We start from the raw sequence: 6,120 nt of genomic DNA on the forward strand, positions 1-6,120 counted from the left end.
GTACAGGGATTGAACCCAGGGGCGCTTAACCACTAAGCCACGTCCCTAGCCCTTTTTTGTATTTTATTTAGAGACAGGATCTTGCTGTTTCTTAGGGCCTCACTAAGTTGCTGAGGCTGGCAACTTGTGATTCTCCTGCCCTAGCCTCCTGCCACCACACCCAGCTCAGGGTTTTTGTGTAGACTTTCAGTGTCATACTATTAAAACAGCATTTCACAATATGATTTCATTTATTTTATTATTTTAATTTTTCAGAATATGCCATGTTCTCCACAGAAGAAGAAAACTGCATAGAAACTCTTACAGTAAGAGATGAACTGGTAGCTTTCTAGAGCACTATTTGGTAGGTGATTTGTAGTGTTTTCTTCCTTCTGGTGACCAGCCCTAAACACTTCCCAATTCTCTTGCACACAGGAATCCCAAGCCAGGAAACATCCAATTCTCTCAGATGACAACAGAGATCTTAGAGGACCCAGATGTTTCCTTGTTGATCCTTCCAGTAAAATCTAGTCAGAACCAACAATTCAGAAAATATAATAAAGCTTCTAAATTTCTTATGGAGCACATTTCTCATCTTTTCCTGAATATTTTCTACATTTCTCCTGCACGTGGTGATTAGAACTCTAGATGAGCAACTGGAATTTAGTTCTGCCATATTTTAGCTATGTGACCTTGGACAAGTTATTTAATATATCTATGCCTCAGTTTTATATTTAGTAATTGGTTAATTAATCTGTCTGAGGATTAAATGAGGTTATGTGTTGTAAAGTGCTTAGCTAAGCTGGGCACAGTGGTGTACACCTGTAATCCCAGTGATTTGGGAGGCTGAGGCAGGAGGATTGCAGGAGGCCAACTCAGCAACTTAGTGAGACCCTGTCTCAAAATAAAAAATTAAAAGAACTGAGGATATAGCTCTGTGGTAGAGCACCTCTGTGTTCATCCCAGTTAATAATAATAAAAATGAATAAAGTGCTTAGTATAATGGTTGGCACAGATTTAGCACTAAACATACATAGAAGTTCTAAAACAAAGAGATGTCTAAAAACACCATGCTTTAAGGCCCTGTGTGATTACTATTGTCGTTAAAAAAAAAATTATGGAGAGTCAGCATCTTCAACAAATCTTTCCCAAAAAGCCTTATTCTCAAGGGGCTGGGGTTGTGGCTCTGTGGTAGAGTGTTCGCCTATCACATGCAAGGCCCTGGGTTTGATCCTTAGCACCACATATAAATAAATAAATAAAATAAAGGTATTGTGTCTACAACTAAAAAATAAATATTAAAAAACTACAACTAAAAAATAAGTATAAAAAATACTTCATTTAAAACAAAACAAAAAAAAAACCCTTATTTTTAAGTTTAGGGGAATGAGCTTTTCCACACAAATTAATTTTCCTTCTTTTTAAAATGTTTATTTATGTATTGATTTTTTCTTATTAAGCTTTGTTTTAATGGGCCTCAAAATTCTGTGACAGACTTGATCAGGTTGTTTCCATTAAAAATTCCTAAGCCTGGGTTGGGGATGTGGCTCAAGCGGTAGCGCGCTCGCCTGGCATGCGTGCGGCCCGGGTTCGATCCTCAGCACCACATACAAACAAAGATGTTGTGTCCGCCGAAAACTAAAAAATAAATATTAAAATTCTCTCTCTCTCTCTCTTTAAAATAAATAAAAATAAATAAATAAAAAGTCCTAACTAGGCACTGTGGCACACACCTGTAGTCCCAGGAACCTAAAAAGGAGCATCAGTTGAATCCACAAGTTCAAAACCAGCCTAGGCAACATAACAAGACCAAATCTCAAATAACTGAATAAATAAAAGATGATTTTTAAAAAACTAATAATTTAAATTGCTGCACACTCAAAAAACAAATAAATGGTCGACAAAATATTTCCTTCTACAAATTTTATGATGCATTGTTAATCATTAACCAGACTTTTACTAATCTTTAGCCAATTGAGACAAACTGTTTGGAGACTATTTTTTCACCACTGATTTTAGACTGGGGTGATAGATAGGGATAATATTCATTCAGCCTTCTGAGCTTTCTGGGCATACTTTGTACCTAGCTAGCCCCAGCAGCTTTCTTGTCCACTGCTTTTATGACACCCGGAGCAACTATCTCTCTTGTCACAACAGCAAGATGATCCAAAGGAGGATACTCAGAGAAACTCAAAACAGGAATCAGGAACCAGGAACCATATCAATGGCAGCATCACCAAATTTCAACTATTCAGGAACATCTTCCATCTTCTTACCAGAATGGCAATCAATCTTTTCTTCTGGTTTTGCAAACTTGCCAGAAATGCAAGCTCTGTGATCATCTAGTACAGAGGGGTAGCCAGCACCAATTTGTCCTGGATGGCTCAGGATCATCACCGGAGCGGTACAATCAGCTGCTTCCTCTGGTGTGTCAGTTTTGCTGTCATCAGCCACATTGTTACTAAACACATATTTTAAATATATATAACTAATTATATATACATATATATGTATATATAATATGTATATGTATATATTATATGTATATATTATTAGTTATAGATGGACACAATACCTTTATTTTATTTGTTTATTTTTTTATGTGGTACTGAGGGTTAAACCCAGTGCGTCACTCCCCAGTGCCTCACACATGCTAGGCAAGCACTCTACCACTGAGCCACAATCCCAGCCCACTACACACATCTTTGACAAACACATTCTTCACATTAAAGCCCACATTGTCCCTGGGAAGAGCTTCACTCCAAGCCTCATGTTGCATTTCAACAGACTGTACTTCAGCTGTGAGAATGACTGGAACCAACATGACCACCATGCCAGGTTTGAGCACACCAATCCTCACTTGGCCCATAAGGGACAGTTTCAACACCATTAATTTTGAAGATATCCTGGAGGGAGAAATGCAAGGGCTTGTCAGTTGGATGAGTTCATGGTATGATGAAATACAAAGTTTCATGCAGCATGATTCCACTGGCATTGCTCTCTATGGATGACCTTCCATCTGTTGAACCAAGAGATATTGGTTTACTTGACTCCACCATGTTGTTACCATTCTAACCAGAAACTGGCACAAATGCTACTGTGTTAAGGTTATAGCCGAATTTCTTAATGACTATAACCTTAATGATTTCCTGGTATCTTCTGGCTGTATATGGTTCAGTGGAATCCATCTTGTGAACATAAAAATTGAATGGTTTTACCCAGGTGTGAGGGCACACATCTATGATCCCAGCTACTCAGGAGGCTAAAGTAGGAGGACCCCGCAAGTTTGAAGTCAGCCTAGGCAACTTAGTGAGAACCTGTCTCAAAATAAAAAATAAAAAGAGGGAGCTCAGTGGCAGAGACACTTGCCTAGCACATGTGAGGTCCTGGGTTCAATCCTCAGTGCCACATAAAAAATAAATAAATAAAATAAAGATATTGTGTCCATCTACAGTTAAAGAAAAAAATAATAAAAAAATACGATAACAGGTGGATATGTAGTTCAGTGTGGGAAGCATGGGTTTAACCCCCAGTACTACAAAAAAAAAAAAGTTGTTTTCCACCTAGTGTGTAAACCAGAAGTTCATGCACATATGCCTGCTATTCTTGGAGAGACCAGCTTCAATTCACTAATACCAGCGGCAACAATCAGGACAGCATAGTCAGTTTGAGATATGCCTGTAATCATGTGTTCAATAAAGTCTCTGTGTCCCAGACATTAATGTTAGTCACATAATACTTGCTGATCTCACATTTCCACAAGGAGATATCATTGGTGACACAATCTCATGCACTACTTTCAGTTTAATCAAGACCCAAGCTACTTGAAGGGAGTCATTTCCTGACATAGCAGCCTTCTCAAAATTTTCCTTTTTTTTTTTTCTGTGATCCCTTTATGTTTAAAGACCAAATGGCCAATGATGGCAGACTTGCCAAAATCTCCATGTTCAACTGAAATAGGATAAAAGAAATAAAAAATAGGTGAAAAGGAGACAAAAGAAAAGACAAAGAAACCATGATTTTAATCTAAAAACCTTAGCTAAAGATCTACAGACCTTTGCTCCCCAAGCCAGTTCTCTCTGCCAGTCCTGTCACTCCCTGATTTCTGGGAAATCTACAGATCTTCACTTACAATCTTAAAGTTACTGGAAATTTAACTACTTTTAAAATTTTTCTGTACCCTATTAATTAGTCCATTAATGCATGAATTTTTAGAATAAACTGAACAAAGGAAGACACAAGACCTAGGATATATAGGTTATTTTTCCAGAAATCTATAGTATAGGGTACTTTCCCAATGTGATCTATTGATCAGATAATGCAGAAGACATCAACCTAAGTATCTTGAAAATTGCCAGACTGCCATAATTTTTTTTCAGTGTTGTGTATTGAACCCATAGCCTTATGCATGTTAGGCAAACACTGTACCACTGAGCCACATACCTGGCCCCACCATAAACTGTCTTGTAATCACCAGCCTGAGGTCATTCCCACAAACTTTCCCATCTACACCTTTCACCAAGTTTTCTTTAAAAGAAAAGCATGTGACCCAAAAGTACACCTTCTCTTGAGGTAGCCCACATTATCCCTTGAACATGCCTCTACTTTTCTAAATAAATCTCTATTTGTGTCTTTAACTAATACATCCTTAAATTCATTTCTGCAGTATTTGTCGAGAACCCCATTCGTATCACTGGGCATGGTGGCACATGACTGTAATCCCAATGACTCTTGAGGCTGAGGGCAGGAGGATCATCAAGTTCAAACCCAGCCTCAGCAACTCAGTGAGGCCCTAACAACTTAGTGAGACCCTGTCTTAAAATAAAACATGTAAAGGGCTAGGTATGTGGCTCAGTGGTTAAGCGCACCCTTTGTGGGGGGGAAAAAAAAAACTTACACTTCACTTGCCCTGAGTTGAGGTCCTCCTCTCTTGGAACTCCCCAACCTCCTCCTCCAACACAATGATCTTGATGTCTTTGTTTTTCCATTTGACTTTGGTGTAGTGGTGGTTTTCATGACTCCTATGCTATGGCAGCAAGCTCCTTCTGAAAAGGGAGTTAATTTTCTTAATTAATAATAATAGTCCCTTTAGGTACCAACTCTTGTAAACTTTGCAACCATTGTTAAACTAGCAGAAATCTTTTGTTTTGCTTGTCTTTACAGTCCTGGGGATGGAACCCATAGCTTCACACATACCACGCAAGCACTCTACTTGAGCTAAACCCCTAATTCCAAATAGAGATCTTTTCGGACTATGTCACCCATGTCCCTGTCCTATTAAGCAGATTACAATAAAAATAACCTAAAATTTTCTTGATGCTATAGGATCAAGAATCAGACATCTGTCATCTTGGGTGTCTAAGTATGGCCTGCTAATACCCCAGACAGAAGGAGAACCTGTCCTGAACACATCCAGTGGGATGGGACTGGAACTTAAGAACACTGGCATTGTTCATAGGTATATTCAAAATTTTTCAGGGTATCAGACTATAGTTCATGAAGCAGTTGTCAATGGATTTCATAAGGGAACAACTGGACAGAGTCAAGTTGAAACAGAATCAAGTAGTTTAGAGGGAGATGCAACTCTGGAATTCAGACCAGCAGGCTGGAAATGGTAATTGGGACATCTCTTGGAACAATCTCAGGGTCTATAACCACCACCTGTGCGCAGGGCAGGGCTCCAAACTTAGAGATCAACTGTGCTGTGCAGGAAACTGGCAGTTAAATTTTGGAATAGGGACCAAGACAAAAGCCTAGTTATAAAAAATAAGAGCTAATGAGGAGCTCTGACCTATAATCCCAGCTACTTGGGAGACTGAGGCAGGAGGATCACAAGTTTGGAACCAGTCTGGGAAAATTAATGATACTTGTCTCAAACTTGAAAAAGGAGTGGGAATGTAGCTCAGTGGTAGAGCACTTGCCTAATGTATGCAAAGCCCTGGGTTCAATCCCCAGCATTGTGAATAAAAAACTTGAATTCATATGTTTAAAACTTGATAGTAAACTAAGGCATTTAGTTCAAAGGAATTAAATTTTCATGATATGAAAAAATAGGATATTAGCTAGGTATAGTGGCGCATACCTGTAATCCCAGTTACTTGGGAGGTTGAGGCAGGAGGATTGCAAGTTCAAGGCCAGCAA

At 38.8% G+C, this 6,120-nt stretch overlaps 1 pseudogene; it reads right to left on the reverse strand.

Moving 5' to 3' along the window:
• Positions 1-2,024: 2,024 nt before the first annotated feature.
• On the reverse strand, positions 2,025-4,680 carry LOC124105374 (elongation factor 1-alpha 1-like; annotated as a pseudogene).
• Between the last annotated feature and the right edge of the window lie 1,440 nt (positions 4,681-6,120).

Source organism: Marmota monax, unplaced genomic scaffold, assembly GCF_021218885.2.
Source record: "Marmota monax isolate L192 unplaced genomic scaffold, Marmota_monax_Labrador192_F-V1.1 WCK01_AAM20220418_F8-fsc00070, whole genome shotgun sequence".
NCBI lineage: Eukaryota > Metazoa > Chordata > Mammalia > Rodentia > Sciuridae > Marmota > Marmota monax.